This window comes from Poecilia reticulata, chromosome 7 (genome assembly GCF_904066995.2).
Source record: "Poecilia reticulata chromosome 7, P_reticulata-male-v2, whole genome shotgun sequence".
NCBI lineage: Eukaryota > Metazoa > Chordata > Actinopteri > Cyprinodontiformes > Poeciliidae > Poecilia > Poecilia reticulata.
Genome location: NC_088836.1, coordinates 13,729,382 through 13,753,022, shown reverse-complemented (window position 1 = coordinate 13,753,022; position 23,641 = coordinate 13,729,382). Strand labels below are relative to the sequence as shown.

General features: G+C 38.7%; 1 protein-coding gene across 1 annotated transcript in view; it reads left to right on the top strand.

Moving 5' to 3' along the window:
* The first annotated feature begins 1,169 nt into the window (after nt 1-1,169).
* Nucleotides 1,170-23,641, top strand: part of casz1 (castor zinc finger 1) — a 219,372-nt gene continuing 196,900 nt past the window's right edge. The window contains exons 1-2 of the mRNA XM_081608910.1: nt 1,170-1,374; nt 2,724-2,787. The gene's annotated coding sequence lies outside the window, so the exon portion shown is untranslated. The remainder of the gene's footprint in view (nt 1,375-2,723; nt 2,788-23,641) is intronic.

The following is a 23,641-nucleotide window of genomic DNA, read 5'->3' as shown; positions in this document are numbered from 1 at the left end:
TTGTTCACATAGGAAATGGAGGTAGAGACCATTCCACCATCAATGCCCTTCCTGTGTGAAACATGTACAGTAGGTGGCAGGTTTGTTTTTAACAAGACAGTAAAAATTAATAAAACAGCATAAAAGAAATTTCAGCTTCAAAGAACTATGTTTATTTAGATTCTCGAATTAGGGAGAAATGGAGCGGAAGATTGATAGACAGATAGGTGTAGTATAGAGATGCAAGACCTTCGTTAGGGATATGGTGAGAAACTTAGTCATCCAGAAGGGACTCAGAGTAGAGCCACTGCTTCTCCACATCGAGAGGTGCCTGTTGAGGTGGCTCGGGCTTCTTGTTAGGATGCCCTCTGGACGCTGTGTTAGAGGCACGTCCTACCTGGAGGAGAGCCAGAGGAAGACCCAGGACATGCTGGAGGAACTGTGTTTCTCTGCTGGCCTGGGAACGCCTTGAGATTCCCCTGGAGGAGAGCTCGCCCAAGTGGCTGGGTAGAGGGAAGTCTGGGCCTCCATACCTGCCTCCCCTATTAAGCGGAAGACAATCAATGGATAGATATTTTCATTGATTTTTTTTTCAATTAAATTTAATATATGCTGTATGTTGTAAATTTCTTAAAAGTCATTTATCAAGTACATGTGCTCAAGACCAATATGAAAACCCGGGTTGACATTACCCAGATCAAACTCTTCTAATAATTGCTGACCAGATGTTTGCATGTCTCCACTGGTATTTTGACAGTTTATCTTCAGTGATGAGCTCCAAGTCTTTGATGTTGGAAGCCCACATTGCCATCACCCCAATATTTGGCTCATTTTGTTAAAATTATATCCTCGACAGACAATAAAGATTGAAATATTACTTAAAACTTAAATCTGATTAGGGTTTTTTGGATCTATAATACCTAGTCCAATTTTATTCTCTGTCACATTAGGTTTAAAGTAATAATTAAATTTATTAAAAGGAAAAAAAAGTAATTTATTGATCTGAACATGTGTTTCTCAAGGATTTTGTGATAGAGGATCTAAAAATAAATATTAATAGTGACTGAATCAAATAAGGTTTTAGTAGAAAGTGCCTTTCCTGAGTTGCAAAGCCAAGTTGACTGACACCTTCATACTCCAGTTCAGGTTTTCTGAGCAACACTTTGAAGACCGACAAATTCAATTAAAGGACTCCTCTTCCCACTTGGAGCCGGTCTCCAGGGCAGATCTTCCGGGCGACTTGCCCCGTAAGAAATTAGAAAATGCTACAATAAAACCCTAAAAAACCCCAAGAAAATTATGTGGGAAGTTTTTTCCTTTTTTTAATGAACGGCCAAGAGCTGAACACCGTAACCACACACGTCCCTTTAACTGGAAGTCAGCGAAGTAGCGCAGGTAAGAGAGTTTCCCTTTTCCTCTCAACTACTCTCCACGCTCATTTCATTTCCAAAACACGCTTCGGCAGCAAATGACATCAAAGTGTGTCGGTGTCCAACAGTGACAGGGACGTGTGGACATACGAAGGAGTCTGTAACATTATATGGTTGTAGGACCTGTCGGTAAACCCGGTCCGTGTCTCGCTAGAGCGGCAGCGCCGACCGCAGCAGCAGCCGGTCTGGAGCGACTCATCCAGCTTGAGGAAACCCACTGCACGGCTGGAGATACAGCCACACGAATAAACTTTAATAATTCACAATAAGAGGGAAGTCGGGACTCTTAGAGAATGGAGGGAAACTGGAGGTGAACTGTCCCGTTTCGAAGCTAAAAACAAAAACATCCAACTTTTTACGCTCAAGTCGAGGCGCTCCTCCTCTATGAAATGTAAATCTAAGGAGTAGAAATAAAACGCACATGTTGTCCCTTATTTGTTTTTCTGCGTATTGTTGCTTAGGCCGCGTACTTCTCCAAGAACTGAAAATAGAAAAAAAAAAAAAAAAAAAAAAAAAGAAATAAAGAGACTTTTATTGGTGCGCCGAAAGTCACAGTTTTAGTCGAAACTCTTGGTTTTCTCCAAACAGGTAGTAAAGACTTAGCAGAGTGTCATTTACTGTAAATAGGGGAACTTCTAAAAATGCAATCAATTTTCAAAACCCGAATAGCGGAAGTTAAGCTGATAAAAATGGTTGTCTTAACAGTTTTTTTTTATTTACAGTTTGTGCAAATGACACTAAAGTTTTTAATAAAATATAACTGATTGATATATTAATAATTGCTAAAATGTTTTATACAAAATGCTGTGTAAACCTCTTTCGTTTCTCATGCTGGTCACTATTTCCCCATAGAGCTCCAGCCTCCAGTGACAGTTTTTCTGACTTCCATCTGCTGAAGAAAAAAAAAACCTCTTATCAGAGCTCCCTGCATGTTCACTTAGTTTAGATCTGTACAAAACACCTTTATGATCTTAGATTTAATTGAACATGCCTCTGTAAAGAGGTCACCATTTGTTCTCTTGTGCATGTATAAATTTCTTCTGTATGCTTTCTTGTGTTTATTATATTATTCATACTCATAATAATAATAAACACTGGATACGAATGAGAACAAGAATAGATCACTGGCACTTTAAGCCCGGATTTCTCATATTCTCGCCGGATCCTTCTCCTTTGCTAATTATTGTGTTGTTTTCAGAGCAAATATGTCATATCCATGGCGACCAGGCAGGTTTATTGTCTCTCCTGTGCAATAGCTCACAAAAGTAATTAATTACCCTTTTTCCCTTTCCCTCTTGTCTTTGGTTTAAGCAGATCAGGGGAGGAAGATGGAAAGCCATCTTTCATATTAAAAATGCCACTGCTATTACAACTAAAGGTAAACAAAAGTTTTTTTCCCCCCTTGCTTTTCAGCTTCTGATGTCCCTTTCATGCCGTGATTTATTATTATGCTTTTTTTTTTTTTTTTTTTTTACAAATCACTTGAAAACAGATCATTTTCTCATGTAAAAAAGATGCATTTATGCGTGCACTGTGCGCTTTTGAAGTATTTTTCTTTTTTTTTCATTGTATCCTTGCGATGCAGCAGCTGTTCAGCCTAACTGTTGCAGATGTATTCATGCATGCAGAGCGAGCACACACTTGGCACTTTACACAGGCACGCTTTGAAAAAACACATGTTTAGACATGAAATTAGCTTGCATTTTGTGTGTTTTTTTGAATAGAAACCATTAGCCAGTCTAAAGGTAAGTTTGTTCTGGTGATGTCTTTTATTTTTTGAGGTCACCAAAATATAATACCCAACAGCAGGTGACCCCTGCAGGGCACACAGTAGTGCTGCTCAGTGCTTCGGAAGGTGCATTGTAGATGTACTTTTTAAGTGCTTTGTACAAACAGAGCTGCAAAGTGACATAAGTCCGAGGAGTTTCCAGCTCCTCGTCGCTCAGTGTAACCCTCGGCTGTGACGGCACGTGTCTGCTGTGCGAAGGTCCATCTCTAGCTGGACACCAGCCAGCCTTCACTGTCAGCCCTTATGGTACAGGTTCTCATCTCTCTGCAACTCTGATGAGACGCTGCAGTATCCATCTGTCAAACATGCTGCCCCTCATTCGCTTCCTCCCTCTGCCTCCCTTTCAACCGATAAGTCAGTCACAGCCCTTACAATCAACTTGTTAAGGTTTCACGAGTCTTAATTGGATCCGGAGATGCAATGTTCAGAAATCCAATCATTGGCTGTTTCTTAGTTTTAGCCTGCTGATTTGGATTTTAGCTCATTGTGGTTTCCCTTTAGGAACAGCAACATAGGAAGATATCAGGGCAAAATTCAAAACTTTTTTTTCTGGTATTTCTGCTGCAATTAGTTACTAATTGTATGAGGAGAAGCTGCAGAATCACATTGTGAGCATGTGGGAGTGGTTACTGTAAAAAGCTTTACTTATTTTAAAATAAAAATAATATAAATTTCTTTCTCAAATTGTTTAAGGAACTAATGTTTTAGACCCTGGTTTCAACATCCTTTTTAAGTGACTGTTGGGATTGATAAAACAGCAGTCTCAGACTAATCTAACGTTGCGATTTCCAAGAAGGCTGATTAAAAATCCAAACTGCTCTGCAATAGACAAAAGTTGAATGCTCGAAAGGACAAAACAGATCAGATCAAAATTTCTGTAAGATGTTAGTCCTTCCTGTTATCTGTACAGGAAGTTTAGTGTCACACACGCTATTTAAGCACAGGTCAACATCATGCCATGAAATGCTTGCTTCCCTTTGCTGTAAATGAATATCAAGTGATAAGCATCACTTAAAAGAAAACTGCAAATGTAGTAAAAAGTTAAAAGTGTGTGACTGTACACTGTAAATCAGAGTCCATTTTAAAGGAGGGTATGGGGGACGGTTTAAAAATACACAAGTGTGAGATTAGAGCTGTTACTGTTCATCTGCTTCCCTTTTTTTCTGACACGTCTACCTCTGACCTCATTCCTAAACGCCTCACTCGCTCTCAAAACGGCTAACGTTGAGCCTTCGTCCTTCAGTGTCAGCATCCACTCGGAAGAGTGTTGTTAATTCCACATTCTTACATGCATTTGGGTATGGTGCGTTCACTGACTGGAAAAAGATCTGATCTGATTTGATCCTTTTGACTTTAAGGTAATCTGTCTCTTAAACAGACTGCGGTTGCTGCCTGTGGGGGTTGCTAAACTGGGTTAGGACCTCGCAGTTTAAACGACGTACGATCCAACATTTCTATTGCTCGCAGCCCGATCAGTCAGTTAAATGCCTCATGTCTCATAAGTACCCATCTGCATCTGTCAGGGGGTGTGTAGAATTAAGCCCGTGTGTATTCCTCTTCTGTTTGACCTTGGCTGTGGACCTCCGGTCTTTGATGTCAAATAAGCATCAGTAATCCCTAGTGGCATTTGACAGGCTTCAGGAGCCATTACTTTTGTTTCCCCAGCACATAAACTTCATCAATTGCCCTCAGTGTAATGATTTTGTATACAAATTTCCGTCGCCTCAACCCATAGTGTTATCCTGGCAAAAGTATACAGCCTCCAACACGTACGGTTATACCAGCACAAATAGTGCACATGTTTTTTTAATCATCATTATTGTTTTGATTTTAGTGCTGAGGAAATGTCCTTTTTGCATGCTTGATCAGCCAGTAGAGAAATCCAATATAATGGAGGTTCAAGGTGAATTGCATCCCTTACATCGAATCCCACCCCACCCCACCCCACCCCACCACCTCCCAATCCTCTCTCCCCGCTTCGACTCAAGGAATATTCCCAAGCAAAATAAACAAATCACACAGACAACAGTAATATAGGGTGGATTTTGAAGGCATGAAATAAGTATCGATTAAATCCTGCAGTTCATAGATGAAAATGGCCCTTTTGGTGATTTGTCCTGAGTCCTCTCAATACGCTGAGGGAAGAGACGAACAGAGGAGAGAGACTGGAGAGGAGGAACGCAGAGAGAAATGAGCCAAGTGAGAAACAGAAAGAAGAGCTTTTGCAGACTTAAGAAAGAAACAAGCTTCCCCTTTCCGAGCTCATTATCATTCTTAATAAGTCTTAAGGAAAGTAGACGCGTCGAGAGTAAATGCACGGTAATCCTTACAACCGGCCAAGGTTAGCAGGGACGTCAATGCGCACGCACCGTTTCCAGCTGGCCACTTTGGGACAGGACAGGGATCGCAGTAAAGGATAGATGTTCAAGGAGAAAGTGGGGACGTTTAGACGGTGTGTAAAGGTTAGGAGCCCTTTACCCCAGCTTTTAGCTTTTCCCCGACTCTGCCACCTGGCATTTAATGAGCAAACAGATCTGCATATGAGTGAAAAACAGCAATATTTGGCCATTAGACTGGTAGCAATATGTAATAATTCAGGTGAAGAACTGGAAAGGTTAAAAATGTGATGTCTGATGACCAAAAATATTTACACAGACTAACTGTTGACTGCAGTGTATGACTGGCTCAGTGATTTTTGGGAGTGGTCCAGAAAACAAGCCTTTAAATGAATTCAATAAACTGGTGACCAATTAAGTCATTTAACAAATTGCCAGTTACTTGTAGTGGTTGTTCAGCCATGTTGCTTTAATGGAAATCCGATGGAGTATACTGCACTAAGTTTACAGTTCAATGTTGTCTAACAGCACTGCTATTAATATTAAAGTATTTCTATTTGTTAATCAAATGAATCCTGGGAAAGAATGTTAGTCTTCTGTAGTGAACAAGGACCGTATTTGTGAATGGGGTTGGTCATCTTTACTATTATTGAGAGAAAAACCGTGTACATTTCTGATGAAGAGTGCAACTTTATGTCTATGTGCAAATATAGAAGACAGAAAAAGTTTTTTTTTTTTTTTGCCAAAGCATGAACGAAAAACAGCAGGAATATCAGGCTTTCCCAGTTTAAAAATACACAGGTGCAAAGCTTCATGGAAATACAAAAGCAAATTTTGAATGCAGAACTTTGATGAATGAAACACCCTTTATCAAATATAAATAGGAAATCTCTTGCTTGGTTGTACAGATAAATAACAGGCATTCCTTGTCTGAAATATTTAGCTAATTTATAGTCTGTCTGTGGTATAATGTAAAATAATAATCTATTTCCTTTGACTACCTTGTAAAGGAGGGCTGAAACTAAATAATTTTTCACATTCTCCAGAATGATTGAATCTGTTGACAACAGAGTACATAAAAAAATCACATTGACTGAAGAGAGGATGAAAATCCACACAGCACAGGCTCCTGGGAACCTTTCACCGCCGTTTCTGTCCTGAAACAATCTGAACAGGTTCTGAAACTTTTGAACAAATATCCTGAATGAATGAATTATTTGAACATGCTTGGGGTGGTTTTGGTGAAGGATTTAAGCTTAACAAAAGACATTTTGGTAAAACACTGCCCAGTAGTTTTACTAGATTGGACAGTTGTAGAGGTTGATAGAGGTTTTACTTCGTTTTGTCTATAGATAGAATGGAGACAACAGAGCTGGTTATATTACGCGAAGCATCAACAGCAGCTATCACACACAAAAAAACTGCAAAGTCTCTTGGTACATATATTAATAATACTGAGACGTCTCTGGGATGCTTCACATTTGCTCTTGATACTCCTGGCGGTCTTTCTTTACTTTTATGTTGCTCTGACTGCAGTCTCTTATTTGTCCACTCAGAGTGGAGAGGTGTTTGAATGTGGAATATTCTTCTGGAGTCAAAACATAGTACTTTTCCAGTATTACAACTTTGCTTTTGGAGGGTTTTGTAATAGTCTATGCTTTTTGTTAAAAACCTCTCAATTGTCATTCGAACTGAAAAGAAAATTAGTTTAAACTTCCTCTTTCTTTCTGTTACCCACAAAGTAAAGATGTCCTTCTAAACCTGTCACAGATTTTAAGAGTTTTTCTATAAGTTGGGCTTTGAAAAACCTCTTCTGGATGTCAACAACTATTGGTTCCAAGCAATTACATAAGTTGAAAATTAACCTGAAATAATGTGGAAAATTTACCTGTAAAATAAAGACCCCAGAAGAACGGCAAAAGTAATTTTAAAGAATTTTTACTGAAAACAAATCTGAGATAAATGAACAAATGCTTCTATAAGCAGTGATAATGTTGTTCTGCTTTGGGTTTATTGCTAATACAGATCCCAGACAGAAAGTAGTCTTCTCAGACACTGGAAAAAAATGATCAGTCAATGATCAGCCTTGATCAATCTAGTTGGGCCAGACATCTTTATTGTTGGTTGTACATGTCACTCAGTCCATGACTCTCTGACTCTTCCTCAGTGTAGGAATTAGAAAAGCTTACTGAAGTTACCCCATTGCGAGGGCAGCAGTTGTTGAGCACAAAAAAGTTGTTTAAAAACCAACTCTATTAGTTTTTTTAAACTCTCTTATTTTGGTTCATAGAGAAAGACAGTTCCTAAACATTACAGGAGAATATTTAACTGAACGCAAAAGGAAGTCTAATTCAACATCTAGACATGCTTTGCAACATGCTAAGGTTGGAAAATCAGGAATGTGTGTTTTTCAAAAGCCTGCTTAGGTTTAAACAAGCAGAATGGCGATTGGTTTAAAATAGGAAATCCTTTGGCATGTATCAGTTCCAACTAATTGTGATCATACCAACGTAGCACCATCTGGAAGATAAAATATGTTTCAAACTCAATCAAAAATCTTAATTAATGGTTTATGCACAGTTCTGGTTAGAGAGAGTGACGGGTGTAAAAAGTCAGATTTCTAAGTGGTTTATGAAGCTACAGTTTTAAAGTTTAATTTCCAAAGAAAGTCTAGGAAACTTAAGAGAGAATTTGTTTTGAGTTTTATTCTCAACGTTTTACTAGCAACTTGTCCAGGTCATTTGAATACCGCGGCATCAGCTTTTCAGTTCAACCCTGCATTTTAGATGATTTACATACTTACCCCTGTCTGTCACGTTACAAAGAACAGTGACCTATAGAAGCAAGTCTACATCACGATTCTTCCTATTTAACTCAATTTTGGTTGCGGCTATGTTGACAACACACCCCCTCCACCCCTTCGCCAACCATCCTCGGCCCTCCAGGGAGCCTTGGAAGACAAGAGAGCCATCGCCATGGTGATGTGAACACAGATCTCACATACACCGGTCCATTGTGACTGGCGTGCGTTGAGGTGAGAGGGAACAAAATGTCACAGCAACAGGTTTTTTTTATTTTTTTATTTTTTGTGTGTGTTTTTGTTTTTGCCGCAGTTCCCAGAGGAAATTTGCTCAGATCCGTGTTCTTGGTTGCACCGGAGAGACTGTGGGATTTAAGGAAACAAGCTCACTGGGGAAACATGGAAAGAAACTCCAAATATGTATTTCTGATTCTCTGAAAACAGTCTTGTGCTTTATTAAGTGAATGCCATATCTCAATTTCCTCTGCAGTGTGTGTGTGGAGGGATTAGTTTGAGGTAGTCGTTGTATGGTTGAGTGATAATCAGTACTATCTGTATCTTTTGTTAGTTTACTGTTATTGTCATCTTGCATCTTCATTTGAAATTCTGAACTTATCATTTTGATCTAACTATATTTGTGCATATTGACCATACTCTATATAATATTAAGTGAAAATCCTACAGGGAGGGTGTTACATTCAGCTCAGAAGATGTAATGTTGAGTTCAAAAGGGCAGGATTTTTAGCAACATTATTTAAAAAAAAATAAACATTTTGAGGAGGTTTGAGGAGGCTGCAAGTACAGTAAAGGGCTTTACACATTACAAACTTTTTAAGAGACTTTAATCTCTTTAGAATAGTTCAGTCCAGATTTAACTAGTCTATATATTGATGTTCCTGCTAGTTTTTTCAACAAATAAGTTAACTAAATTCCACGTGGTTTTATATAATCCCTGTTCAGTGAAGTATTATTCAGTTCAAGTTTAAAGAGCACACATTGTTGTTGAAAAGATAATCTTTAATATTTTTGTTTCAATGGCTTAGCAATATGTAGATTGTACAGTATATTTTATTGTGACAGATAACTTTAAGCTACAATGTAGCAAAACTCTTGATAATAGTCATCTTTAAGTGAATATGCTTATGGTGCCAAATATTAAACCAGTTAGCAACACTGGGAGTTTGACAAGCTGGTAATTTTGGCTTGGCTGTTTGCTGTAGTAGAAAGCCTGCAGTCTGCTTGCTTGTTCTTTTTAAACTGTGTTTTCTCAATAAGAGTGATGGGTGGCGGCCCTTTAATTTCCACATGATGAACATTCACTTTTATTGATCCAAGAAATTATTCAAACTGCTTAATCTGTCTTTTCTGTAATCCAGGGCAGCCTGTTTAAGCCAGCTAACTTGCAGTATTTGGAAAATAGGAACGGTGTGCCATTCTATGGTCTGTTAAGCTGAAGAGAATCCAATAATTTTGTTATTTCCGCTTATATCTCACGAAAGAACTTTAAAGTGATGGAGTTTTAAAACCATGCGTTTTAAAAACCTGTCCTCTTCAGATGTTGTAGAAGGCAGAATGTTGAAGGGTCCTTCTGTTTCTGCCGCTGCATCTCGTGATTAGCTGATGGTAATTCCCTCCGAGCAATAAGTTGATGGTGCTCTTTGATCTGCCTCGGTCCTTGCAGCACGCTATTGGCTGCACACCTTGAAGATGGAAGGCTCTTATAGGTAATGTGGCACTGAAAAGGTGGAGCAGCTTTTGCCCTCAACCCCTGGGTAGATGTGGGCTTTGTCCTGTGACAGATTCAGGGTTGCCCTCCGTCTCAGAGGTTGTGAGGAAGAGGTCAGCCTGTGCCAGAGGCCCCTGGGGGGACTTCATACTCCCAACCCTAACGTCTGGTGTAATGTCTAGGCCTCCTGCACTCTGCTCATATGTAAAAAAAAATAAAAAAATTGAAGAACCACACATTCCAATCATCATTTTTATTTTGGTTTTGGGATCACTGCCGTGTGCTGGATACTGGAACTCTCAATTTGACCTGTTTTAATATTCAAGAGCCACAAGTCTCATTAATATTTGTTGATACGTAAGCCGTAGCAGTCAGGTCTTTTCATGCCAAGTCTGTAAGAGGCTGCTATCTTTGTTCCCTGAGCAGATGCAAAGGTGGAGGTCCTGAGAGATCCTTTTATGTTTGGAGACCTCTCCTTGCTCCTTTAACTGCGACCTTAACCACATCACTGCTCCGTCTCAATCAGCTCTCCGCTGTAATCCCACTTCACAATTCCTCTTGGCTAAGAGAGTAAATAAATTTTTCAGCATTTATTAGAATACAGCTTGCCAGAAGGGACTCCTTTCTCCTCTCTCCTATTGCTGCTCCAGTAATTAGTAAATTGATTAGGAGAACTTCAACACACCTCCTTGGCTCTTATCTCCCCATTCTAAGACAATATTGCAGTGCCATGGGACAGCGTAAATATTTTAAGGAAAACCCTTAGTGAATCTCATTAAATGGCTCTGGGGCAGAGCAGCTGTCTCCTGCTGCAGGTCCCAGCCAATTTTCTAAACTCTGATTAAAGAAAAGTTTTGGATTATTTAAACATACCATGTCCTGTGGGTCCCTTTTTTTTTTCTTCATTGCCACACTGAAGACCTCTGTGATTCTTCCACCCATTCGGTGCTAGGACTGATCTTCTCCCTTTGGATCTATTAGTTTGAAATCATTTGGGTGATGACTCTTTGAAAGTGTTGGTCATTCTGGGATGCCGTGTTCAAATGCATTGCTACAAAGACTTCTCTTTTATGCACAAATGCTAATTAAAATTTTTTTACCCCCATCCCCGTCCCCAAGCCGCCGAGGGAAAGACTTGGTAGCAATTTGGCAGATAATCAAATTGCATTTTAAATGAAGCCATTTAAAGATGACTGGGGTCTGCTCACAGGAAGACACAGTGGCACAAATTAACCTAAAAAAACATTGCTTTGTGCACAACACAACAAAACTCACATCACAATAGCTGGATGCATTTGTATTAAATAGATCACATGTGATGTTTTCTTTAATTGGGTGAAAGAAACTAAGCTGCACAGATTTGTTTCCACCAAATGCGTGCATGCAAGAATTCTGTTTTTCTTTTAATTATTATCCTCCACTCGCTAAGTGCCATCTTTTAATAATGCGCCCTCACAATCGGACCAATTGCAGCAAAATGCTAATTCGACTTGATTTGTTAACGGATGCGTTACCTAGGCAAAAAACATTTGTCCTTAATTTTAGATTTTCAGCCTGACAGAAATGGTAAACTGGGTGGAAAATATTGTCAACAGCTATGTTTGTCTACAAAAATATGTGCTTAGAAGCTGTCCCCTCACATTTGGCATACATCATTAAGTTTGTCGTGGCCAATCAAACTGTCTGCTCACACGGCATTCCAGTACGTATTAGTGACAACTCGTTAGCGGAAAACAGAAAACTGACACAAAAAATTTGGGAAACGGGCCTGAACTGTTTATCTCCCGGAATAACCTAAAAGTGTGATTCTGATGAAATGATGGAATCGGATCAAACATGCATCTCCATGAATGTTGTCTTTTATATCCTCTCTTTTGCTACAGAAAGCTGAAGACACTCTTTTTTTTTTTTCTCATGAGCAACATTTTCAGTAAATGTAACCGCTATGACAGCTTATAACCATAAAACACTTTATGGCAAGAGATTCTTGACTCATAAGTTTAAAGGGTTCTTAATTGATTGTTATTTGCTGGTTGTGTAGCAGTGACTGTGCAGTGGAAGTAAAAATACTCTGTTGAAACCAATTTCTCCCCTTCCACCTTATGTTTCTAAGGGCAAGAGGTGTTTCTGTTGCTTTGGTGTAGTAAGGCGAGGACTTTAAACCACATATTTTGCAACTTTTCTCACCAATACACATATAAAAGTATATAAAAGTAAGTGTTTTTTTTCAGCTAAGAGAAGTTTACTGGCGCAGCAACCGCTTTTTGTCTAGTGTAGAGTTCTGCTCCTTGTCTTAGTTATTGTTAGTGAGTATATAAAAATACAGAAGACAAATATTTCTCACTTCAAAATATTTCATTCTTCAACAACAAACAATATAATATAGCTGCACAGATTTGTTTCCAATGTGATTTGGTATTTAAACTTTTTGTCAAGTTCAAAATACATTTTCAATTTATTTTTTAGATCAAAAGTGAAAAAAAAAAAATTTGTTTTTTTGGGGGGAATGTTTAATTTTAAATTTAATAAACTAAATCAGGAGTGCCCAGTTCCAGAGCAACTATCCGTCAACATTAAAGTGCATCCCTTCTCCAACACACCTGAGTCCAATGGCTACATTCACTCATCAGCAGCTCATTCAGTTCTGTAGAGTTCCTGGCAAGGAGCCATTCATTGATTCAGGTGTGTTGGAGAAGGGATGTATTTAAGGCTTTGTTAACATGAGGCCGCTGTTGGAAACCTCCGCTGTTTTTGGATGTTGGTTGGGGAAAAGCTCGACCTTTAGATGGCAGTGTGACATTGCTTAGACAAGCCCACCAAGATTTCTTGAATCTGCTGTAGTTGCCATGCTAGGGCGCTGTGATTTTAGCCTATCGTCGAATGCTAAGGATCAAAGCATGCGCTTTAACTCTTAACCTGCACCTGATCCTGCAGCCATGCGCTCTGCAGAGGACTTCACACTTCTGCGCCGGTTGTAACTGAAAAGCTTCACTCCGGGATCTTGTTTCAAAAAGTGCTGGTGCCAGAGACGCCGACCACTGGAGTTGTGACTGGATTGCAACAAAAATTTTACAGTTTCACTGAAAACCAGCTCTGTGCAGTTGAGGCCTTCGTTGTTGTAGAGTAACCCTCAAGTACTGAACTTGGGTACCCCTGAGTGAAACCACAATATTTTCTTGACAAATGTTTTCTGCTGCTTCATTTATAGAAAAGCAAGCAGTACAGTTGTTGGGATTATTTTTTCCCCATGATCTTGGTCAAGAGAATGTTTAATTCAATCCTCCACAAAATGCTTGCAAGTTTATGAATCAGGAGTCTGCCTTTGAATCACTGAATGTGTCGTCTCATTTACCAGGAAATTATTAATGCAAGCGAAAGACAGAGATAGATACATTTCTAAATTGACCTCAGATGTGAGTGTGGATGGATGGATGGATGGATGGATGGATGGATGGATGGATGGATGGATGGATGGATGGATGGATGGATGGATGGATGGATGGATGGATGGATGGATGGATGGATGGATGGATGGATGGATGGATGGATGGATGGATGGATGGATGGATGGATGGAGCAAGCAGCTATTTCTGGTCAGTACATCTGCCATTAAAAACCGTTTCACCTTTCTTTTAAGCTCCTTAAATGATTTGTTGGGATTTCTGTAATGGCCTCAAACATTTCTTTTTCAAGCCTCTGAAAATCTTTAATCTGTAACCCGATCAGAAACACAGAGGGTGAACTCAAGGGATGAACCACAACCAACCACTGAGACAAATTAAAGTACGCATTTGTAACTCCCCCTAGCAACCTCTTTTCCCATTTCTTTAGAGAAAACCATTAAAATCTTCTCTAAATTCTTTTTGAAAAATTACCAAGGTAACACATTAATACATCCTTCCACTTTACATATTTTAGCTTTAATAGATAGGACAATATTGTTTTTTATTTCTCTCCAGAAAAAATCTCCAGTAGGCAGGAGACCCCTCCTGCCCATAGCCATCTCCATCTGAAGAGACTCTTTGAAGAGACTTGCATAGTTTGAATTATTACTGTTTTTAATTTCAACTTGGAATGGTATTTTTTAACTCGGATGAATTTGACTAATTGAAAATAAGTCCCAAATTGGACTTCTATAGCTGTTAAAGTCTTGTCCAAATTTAGTCTGAGCAAAAATGTTGAAAGTCAGGGTTCCTAAAAGCCCGTTTAATTGACCTTTCAATCACACTTTATCAAAGTCTAAAGAATAATTTAACAAAACATGAAAGTCTGATTCCAGAAAAGGAAGTTATTGGTTAGTTTGTATCTTTAGATATATAGAATATTGTGGCCCCACTTAGCATTATGCTGATTCTTGTAAAAGTTTATGATGGCACAGGAAGCTGGGAGATAAAAAGCTAGCTTAAAGTAGTTTAGTTTGATACTGTGGGACAAATTTACCTATAATCTAAAGGCAACTGAAACACTATCAGTTCTGATGAATAAATCATGAAATAAAAGCATCATAATTCTCCACCTGGAGGCCTCCTAAAGCACTCTGCATGCCCATCCTATTTTGTTGTTTTTGCTTTCTAAGAAAGAGCTTTTTTTCCCTTTTGAAGCTACCCAATCACCGTCTTATGATGCTGATTGACAAATATTGTTGCAAACCTAATGACACCAGAGGGATTTGATTGATCAAGAGGATGACTGATCATAAAACTGCAGTCAATATTTGGCTGCAGCTTTATTTCCTCTCACAATGACAGTGTACCGGGACATCAAAGATGCACGGTTACACAGATGTTGATGGCAAAACACATATTTACACTTTGTTTCTCCCTGAGAGTGATAATTCTGCGTCTGTTTGAATAATATCCAATGATGCTAAGTGTTCTTAGCATATGTATTTCATTTGGAGCAATGTTTAATGGGTAAAGCTGACCAATTTCTGAGTGTTTTGGATGAAAATCTTCCTCTAATTACTGCACTGTGTAAATGCTCTGGTCCCAGTCCCTCTGACTATATTAAAATGTCGCTTATTTATAGAAGTAAAATATTTTAGCTTCAGAAACAATAGGATAGTTCCGTTTAACGGTACGGCAGACTTTATCTTTTTAATAAAAAAAATCCTGACTTGGTGAAAGTTTAATTAATAAGAGACTTAAAGCTCGCAGAATGAGCAAGGGAGTTGGGTCTTTAAGGAGGTACTTATTTTTCCATCTGGGCTATTCTTCGAAAAAAAAGTGTCAATTAGTGCGTTAAGCTGAAGAGACAAAAAATGTCATTAGTTCTTGGGAAAAGAATAATGGGTTTTAAATGTTTTGCTTCAGAGGAAGACCAAAAGCACAGTGAGTCTTTTGTGTTTTCATTTATTTCCTGCAATTATTAGAGTTTGGAGGAGGGATTTATTGTTCTGCGGTGCATTACGGATGACACCAAAGCCCTAGTTTTTTTCCCTCTGTTAATTTTCTTGATTTGTTATTTTTGTTTTATGGAGTTTCCATTTTTTTCCTGCTATATATTTGTATTAATCAGGTCATGTTTAGGAAAGCAATGAATATGCCTAATCCTGGTCTTTGCTGCTCTGCTTCTTATATCTTTGGGATGGATTGTCTAAAACACCGTCATCACGAAGATTAAGAAAAAAAAGTCCTCCCACCTTTTTGTGTGAGATTAAATTATCATTACGATATTAGGATAATGCTGTCGGCTTGCTGCACAGTGGTGCAGTTATTAATGGTGGAGCCTTGCAGCAAGAAGGTTCTCGGTTTGAATCCCAGTCTGAATGTCTTTATATGTGAGTTTTGCTTTTTATTCTTGCTACAACCGCTAACAATTCATGTCATAAAACTTCTGTCATTGTTTTCAGAAGTACAATTTTCAGCCATATTTTTTACATCTGGCTTCTTGAGGTGCAGATTATGATGCATGTCTCACGTCAATGACGTTAAAGTTGGATGACCGTTCAGACTGCAGATGCTTTGAAAACAGTTGGATACATTTTCGATTCAACGTCACATATGGATGCGGCACAATCCAGTCTTTTTCTGTGAAAAGATGGGAATTGGTTGGTTAAGTTTGCTGTGAAACTTAACCAGGAGGATATGTGTCACATTTGCCTGTTGTGTGAATAGCTTTAAAATCTCAAATGAACCGAATTTGATACATTTTTATTTATGTAGAACGTCTGGTACAAAGTTCTTCCCTCAATAAGATCTTCAGCATATTCCACGGGTCAACAAGTAAGCAGTGGCGTTCATCCTGGTCAGATCCCCAGTCCAATGCAGGTCCAACACAGGGACACATGAGACAAGACCCATGCTTGCACAATTCAGCCCATTGGGAATTTCAAACCTCCAATTAACCTTCCATGGTTGTTTTTGCAATGCGTGATGAAACATGCATACCTGTTACAAATGCTTCATGGGGAATAATAAAACTACTGTGCAAAATAGAAAGAAAGCACTAAACTGAAAATTAAGAAGCTAACATCAAAGCAATGAAAAACAAAGAATAAAAGATTAAAACCATAATTCTGGCAGTAATATAAAAAGATACTGATCTGTAATCAGGCCAGATCTTGTCTGTGATGAACATCTTGCCCGGCCATTTGAATGGTTTTTCATGCAGGCGCAAAGTGTGACATTGGTGTTTAAATGAATCCTGCATTTACTACTGGTCATAGTGCAAGAGGTTTGAGGCACTGAGCCCAAAATATGTCACTGATGTGTGCCACACACAACAGGAGATGGCTTTTGCGTCGCGGTGTGAGTGCTAGTAAATGATTGGTTACAGGAGATCCTCCAATAAATTAATTGTTTCCACTTCATGGTTAAGTATGTGCTACTCTTCCAAATCGAGTGCTGGTACTTGGTTATTACACTTTAATAGCTCGCTTGCCAAACTAACGATATATTACTCCATGTGCTGGCTCAGATCAGAGAAGATGAATTGGCTATTAATTAGAGTTGCACTGAGAGGGCACAGGGGAGAGACTACTCATAGCCTTGCAATCAGTGTCAACAGGGGCCTTTTTTCTGACTGGGACAGACAGGGCAGGCCCAGGTCACCGCGCCTTACTGAAACCAGCAAGACACTATGGAAGAGCCAGCCTCAAACTTGACCGTCTCCTTCGAGCGCATCAAAGGCCAAGTGATGTGAAGCAGCTGCGAGTTCGTCTGATGATATCTGTCAGGAGCGCGGACCGAGCAGCAGAGATGTGTGGGAGTTTTCTTTTTGTGTTTTTTTTTTTTCCCTTGCTTTGACTCAGCGAAGTTCCTTAACAAAAGCCTCACGTCCGGATGACTTTGAAATAGAAAGTTATGGGGGAAATATTTGACAGGCAGAGATGATTTGTAGTGAATATTATTGTTTGGCTCCCTTTTCTTGTGCAGACTCTAAATTAGGCCTTTTATCACAATTAATTAAGCTTGCCTATAGGAGATATTCCATCTTGAGCTCATCCACACCGGATAAATAAGTCAAACCAGCAGGATATATGTCCTTTTATTGGCTGACTTGATCTCAGAGGCATCTGTAGTGTGTGTGTTTGGGGGTGGGGGGAGCTGCATGGGTGTGGGGGTGAGACTTTGTGGATGAGTCTTTGCCATCATTCACTTTGAATGCGTCTTTTATGACTCGTTTTGTTAAAAACCTCTTTTTTTTTAAGGAAGGTATCAGGAGTTATAGCCTGTCCATGCAAATTAGGGAATTTTGACACTTTGTTATTCATGTCATTGCCTTTTTAAACACTTTAAGACTGTAAATTTCCCTCTGACAGGCTGCTTCAAAATTGCCACTAAATATTATTAAATATTTTAACAAGTTCCTTGTAAATATGCCCTAAATGTTTGAACGATGGGCGGGAAGAAAAATGGTTTTGCATCAACTTATTAGAAGCTATAAAAGTGGCGGTGATTTATAGCGTTTATGGAGAAACTCTGGCTATCTTTTTTTTTTTTTTGCTTATTCTGTTGGCTTGCTTTGTTCTGATGTGCACATTAAAGAGACGAAACATTAAATTAAAAGCCTGTTGTTTCACAAGTCATGAAAATGACATCAGAAGATGTTTTTGTACCTGTAGACCTTGAAAGACAGAATGCTGGACGACGATATTTCAAAGTTTTAAAACTTCTTGCACCCTTTAACACTTTTACAACTTGGGATATCATTGACTCAAAAGCATCTCGCTGATTATTTTGCTGACTTCTTTTTGAGACTTATAATTTTTTGTTTTTTTTTGTTTTGTATCTATCATGATTATTTTAAGTGTGCAGAATTCTGCTTGCAAAAAGACATTGTAATTTCTTACGGTGAGACACAGTGTCTGCCACTATGTAATACCATATCCAATAACAAATATGTTTAATTAAATAAGAACAAAATTCTTTCTATTATGCTTTATTGCGAAATTTGTAATAATTGTGTTTGGCGATGCTGCAACATGGTTGCGATGACTCAGATCTCTATAATTCACAAAGTCAATGCTCAAGGAGAAGCAAAGTGGTCTAAAAATATGTTAGGATTGTGGTTTGCCCTGTATTATTATATTAGTCTTTGAAATGTATGAGCAAATATGGGTCATTTAGAAAATCTGTGTTGTGCAGTGGCTGTAAATCTCTAGACCATGGCATGTTTGTTAAATATTGTTTCATAAAGAGTTTAGCCACAAGTTATAAATATACACATATTTCTAAAAGAAATATAGTAATATAACATTCACTGAACATAGGGACATTAGCATGTAGGTGTCATGCAAAAGTGTTTTCCTGCCATGTTTTCACATTTTTTCCAGTTACAAATTTAAGCTTCATTGGGTTTTATTGGGATTTGAGACGATAGATCCACACAAGATAACAAAACTGCTTCTTTTTTTAGAGCTTTTAGAGAAAAAGGGAGTTAAATAGAAAGAGATAGCACACTTTTTAGTCTTTATTTGTAAAAAAAAAAAAAAGTTTGAAAAAATGTGTCATTTCTTACCAGTACAATTACTTTGCATTATTTTAATTCCAAGAAATCTCAAGAAAGTGCATAAAGGTTTTTTGCTAGAAATGTGACAAAACCTGGAACAGTTCAAGAAGTGTCAATACACTGTAGGGTACCAGCATGTTCTTTTTATGGTTGTTATAGTGGTTATAGTGTCTTAGTGATAATATTTAATAACTGGAGTCTTTGGATGAAAAGACTGTTCTTTGTTCTTTGATCTCAAACCATCTCAAGGGCTAAAATATAATTTTGTCATCAATTCTAGGAGGAAATTTGAACCACGAATTGCCCTGAATAAGGCAAGTTTCCTCTGATTGGGTCTGTCTCCCAGGTCATACACTAAAAAATTATATTTCTTTTTTTTTCAACATTAAATTAGAACCTCCACCACTATTGGTCTATAACTACATTAACCAACAACATGTACTTTGACTCACTTTTTCTTAGTTTAATAAAAATCCTATAAAGTTTTAGGACCAATTCTTTCATGTACAAATAGATAAAATCTTGCAATTGAGATTAGCAGATAAATCATCAGGACTGACCTTCCCTAGGGTCATACCTTAAAGGTAAACATAACTTGGCATCAGCCAGGAAAATTGGGATGGGTACATTTACTTCATTTAAGGTTCTTGGAGATTCTAAACCCGTGTTTGAAAATGCTGGATTCAAATGTAAATTTTTATAATCTGATGGCCTAGAGAGCCCTTCAGAGGTGATACTAAATCAATGTTCTGTCTGGTGATCTTGATATTTCTTGATTTCTTTTTATCAAATCGACATTTGGTCCAAATTAAACCTCCTTATTGTGTTTTCGTTTTGGAAATTACAATGCACCGCTAATTTGAAAATATCAGTCAGGACTTCACATCCACTTTTGCTTTTGGTCTGCCGTCGATAAAGTGTGACACATATCTCCGTGCTGTCTGCCCGCATCAGTCTTACCGGTTAGTATGATGTGACGGCTGCCATGTCAGCAACGCGGCCCGTCTCTGTTTCTCACTCTCTGCAGCCCTCTGTGAGTTTTCCCCGGGGTTGGCAGAAAACGAGTGCCCCCTTGTCTGAATGGCTGTAACCTTGCCATCAGCTTGTGTTTGTGCATAGGATTATTTTTCTTTACTTCCTTACAACTGCAAAAGACTTGAACAGTGATGACTCAAGCGGCGCAGAGTACACCCCGGGGAGAATTCAGCGTGAATGAAAATAACAAGTGGACTTTTTGTCTGCAGCGAGATGTGAAGATGCTGCCACTGGGCTAAAAGCCTGAGCAGATTTTGCCCACCACACACCCCTCTGGTTCATTAGATTAGGTTGTCTCGTGTTCAGGAAGTGCTGAAAGCCACTGCAGATTGTATCTAGAAAAAATGCCATCCTTGCGTCCAGAGACATTTGCCAGTCTCTGTGTTTGAATCTCCAAAGTAGTTTTCAATCCAGTTAAAGCAAGATATTGCGGTTGTCTCTTTGCGGTCCTGCATCTGCTGAAGACTCTTATCGGAAGGGTTAAGTATGAGAAAGCCTGTGTTGGTATTTCTGTGGTTGCTCATCTGCACGCCGCACATGAATTTCTCTTAAATTATTTATTTTCCTGACATCACCATATGGTGCTGTGACTTGTTTGTCTTGGAGCACAGTGGAGAAATGCAAGAGTGAGTCTGGGTTACTTCTTGTGTGTGTACATGGGAGACCCTCTTCAAAGAATGCCTGGTTTTATTTCTTTTGCCGGGTGAGCTGTGTTGATGCAATTGTTTGCAACACCACACAAGAGGTCTTATCTACTTGAGTGCAAAGAGACAATGAACGTAATAGGCCCAAAATGTGGAGATGTTTCAAAGAGAGGCACTGCTTCTGGTCTGCAGTGGATGGGGGCAACTGAGAAGGCCCTGGGAAAAAAAAAAAAAAAAGACTGCTGATCTTCTTTGAAATGCCACAATTAATTGCTATGCGTTGTCCCAAATGTGCGGATGATTAAATGTGCTCCTAAACTGCCCTGATTTGTGGGGGCACCTTGCCGATTTTATTTGCCACTGTTAACATTTTCATTCCTGCATTATGCATGGTGCTGTGGGGCAAGGAAGTGCTGCAAACAAATGGCCTGGGGGATCAGTGTAAACACAGCATGCCATGAGGGGGAGAGGACTAACCGTTCAGCCCAGCCTCCCTGAACAAGTCTTCACCGCCAACCTAGACACTCAGAACGACTGTGTCTCAACAACAGATCTCTGTTTGTATTGGTGAAAGCCACTTACCTCAGACACTAGAGCACAGTGACTGTAAATGATCAGATCTACTGTATAAGACTGACCGTGGGGTTGTGTGAGATTCTCCAGCTACAAACTTCAGTAAAACAACAGTTTCTTAATATTTAGACAACAATGACAGAAAATCCCATTATACTGACACAACATTTTATATATATGTAAATATTACATATGTGGTATATTTAAAATGTGTAGCTCATTGAGTGATGACAGGAAAATAGGAGGTCCTGAATTGATTCTGGCTGCCATTTTTTCCACTTCCTAAATATCTATTGATTCATTGAAACATTATGTACATTCAAACTGCCATAATAAACGTTTCAAAACTTGATTTGGAAGTTTAAAACACTTTTACTTTTGATCAAAGTGTAGCCTGATTTTTGCCCAAAAGTCGACATATTTAGACATATTTACGCACAAAATATGTTCAATGGGATGATCGAGTTGCTCTAATTTTTAACTTTAAATAGCATTATTAACTGTTTTAACTGTTTATTTTGATTTTAAAATGCTGATTATTGCTTGTAAACATTAGTTTTACAGCAGAGCTTCCTGATTGGAGGTGTTATTTTGGTTCCTACACTATGACCAAAGTCTGCGGGAAGCAGACATATAATAAGCGAGGGAAAAGAAGAGCAGGGTTCTTTCAGTCAGCTGACCAGTAGTGTGCAGCACCAGGCAGCATTGCATGTAGCCACAGAAATCTCACGTTACTCTAACACTTTTTTTTCACATGAGCCAATGAATGGCTGTGACACCATCAACTGAAACACGTGTAATTGAAAACCCAATGACAACTTTTGGATTTGAACCAACGTAACTCGTTCTGCATTATTTATTTATTTATTTATTTTTTGTTACCCATGAACACATGTCAGACGTAATGTTTCTTACTAATTAAATGCGATTCCTCCTCCTTTAACATCTATGTGTTGAGGTCACTTTTACTAGTTAATTCTGACAGCCAGTGCAGCGTGGTGCCGGCTGCTTTGCGTTGAGGGATTTTAATTCCTTATCGCAATAATCAGTGACTGATGGAAGCCTTAGTGATATATGAAGGCGTGCCAAATGACATGTGCTCCCTTTTGAACATGAAACGCCACAGAGTAGAAATATGAATTTTCACATTAGCGGCATATTAAGTCTCTGATTAGGATTTACTTGATCTGGGATCTTGGCTCTTAGAAGTGCAACGCTGCACGCCGGGCCTGCCTGAGTTGTCAGCTGTCATGGCACTGGCCCAGAGCCTCACTGCTGGCAGGTCTCCACCCTCTTACCTCCAGCTGACAATGCAAATGCAGACAAAGTATGTGTAGCTGCTGGACAGCTCTGTATACGCTCATGTAATGCCACATGAAAGACAACTTAAGTCTGGTGTAAGCTGATCATTAAAATGATGATCTCCTTCACAGTGATAATCTACTGTTTTGACAATGGAATCAGTTATTCATTTCAAGTCATAAAGCAGTCGCTCAAGTTGTTACCAGTGTGTGCATGTTTCATTTTTTTTTTTTTTTTTTTTTACTCAGCCCCCCGCCTTTATAAGCTAACTAATGCAATAGGGAATGGAAAGAGGGCAGATATTGTTTTTTATGGCCTGACCTTTTGAGACATTATTATTTTTTTGATGAATAACTGTTTACTCTCAAAGCGGGTATTAAACAAGTTTCCTTAAGTTTTGCAGTCATCTCCTCTGACAAGTGAACCCAACTGCGGCTCGAGGAAATGGAAAGTCTGTTTTAGAGGAGTGGAAAGCTGTGTTAAATAGATGGCAACCAGTTCATTAGAATGCCTTCCAGAGCATGAAAAATGACCTTTTCTCTTGTAATGGCAGCTCGAATTCATAGATAGTCAGATGGAACCAGAGCATATTGTATGTTGATAAGGATCACTGGAAACAATTAGCATCACATCTCACTGGTTAGTGTAGAAGCAGCTCTGTTTTCACTTTATTAACACATTTGCGCTTAAATGCCTGTCTGACTTGATTTTGTGTGACAGACTTGGAAAAAAAATTATATGTCATGATTTAAATCTTCATAAAGAATTGGCTGTTATGCAGCAATGTTTGCTATGCAACGTTATTCTGCTTGGAAAGTTCCAATTGTGGCTGTGGAAGAGAGCTAAACATAAAATACCATCATTCTTCTTTATAAAAATTTACATTTGTAGAGTTTCTGTTGCTACATTTTAGGGAGAATATTGTTTTGCTATCTAATGTGCTAAACATTTAAACTGCAGACCGTAAGATTGTGAGCATTTGCTGCTGTCTTTGTGCTCTGTTGAACACATAAATATTTACATTTTAGTAATCTAAAGTTAATATAAGGTTAGTGTCTGTTTTAATTCTTTTCAT